Source organism: Mus caroli, chromosome 2 (assembly GCF_900094665.2).
Source record: "Mus caroli chromosome 2, CAROLI_EIJ_v1.1, whole genome shotgun sequence".
NCBI lineage: Eukaryota > Metazoa > Chordata > Mammalia > Rodentia > Muridae > Mus > Mus caroli.
The window spans coordinates 167,756,614-167,757,790 of NC_034571.1; the positions used below are offsets into that span (position 1 = coordinate 167,756,614).

The following is a 1,177-nucleotide window of genomic DNA, read 5'->3' on the forward strand; positions in this document are numbered from 1 at the left end:
TGGAGTCAGGCCTGCAATTTCTTCCCAAGAGACAGGGGAAGCTTGCATCCACAAACACGGACAGGACTCAGGTCCTTCTCATTGCTAGAAGTGACAGCATCTTTGCCTGGGGAGGGGTCCTCAAAGCTGGGGAGGGGTCTTCCAGGGTGGTGCTCCGAGTCTTGTTTAAGCTGTGTCAGCTGCATGGGGATCCAGGGTGAACAGATGGCTGTGTTATCACTCTGGATCTGGTCATCTCCTGTAGTCCTTTCATGTTCATTGAGTTTTGTTTTCTATCTGAACAGAGCTTCTAACAAAGCCACATTTGTCAGAGGCTCTGAAACATCCTATGGGGTGTGTCCCTCCCTGCACAGCCCCCACAGCCAGCATTTGATTTTCTACAAATGCATGCTCTGCACTCACCAGCTTGGGCCTGTACACCGTCCTGCACACAGAAGTAGCATGTATGGCATGATTTGGCACACATATCTTTGTCAGGGTTTTTGAGACAGGGTCTGCCTTTTATGTCTAGGACTGGCACGAAACTCCTAATGTAGCTCAGGCTGGCCTGAAATTTTTAACGTAGCCCAGGCTGGTTTCAACCCTCCTGCCTCTGCCTCTGTGAATCTTCATGCCCACTTACATGGTTTTGACTCAGTGATTTTACTTGGGTCTATCTTCCTCTGTGCACATGAATTCACCCGATCCTCAANTACATCTGTACCCTGGCTNGGGAGAGAAGGAGCCGGGTCTCCATGGATCTGAGGCAGGCAAGCATGGGAATAATTGAGTAACCTGGGGCAGGGCACTTATTTGGGTTATACACAGCCCTCTTCTAGTAACACATTTGGCAGCCCAGCTCCGCTACCTGCCTGAACTATCCACATACACACCCTTAACAAACAGTATTCCTAGCATTCTGAGCCCCCCTCATANCCCTGCTTGTATCAGGGTACACATGCACCCCTCTCTGAAGGAGGGCTGGTTTTCNTCCCTTGACAACCNCCAAAGTTAACAATATACTTTTACGTCCAGGTATGAGCCTAGGAAGCATGATCCTATCTGAATTCATTTGGGGGATGCCTTCACAGTAAAGCAAAGTATATCCTCAAAAGTGAGGACAAAAAGAGCCCCATGTCTATCATTTCATGCCTATGCCAAATTGGACATGCACAAAATCTGGTGCATTATGGGAATG

General features: G+C 48.6%; 1 protein-coding gene across 5 annotated transcripts in view; it reads left to right on the forward strand.

Moving 5' to 3' along the window:
- Phactr3 (phosphatase and actin regulator 3) overlaps positions 1-1,177 on the forward strand; it is a 222,372-nt gene that overhangs the window by 138,254 nt on the left and 82,941 nt on the right. The window lies entirely within an intron of this gene.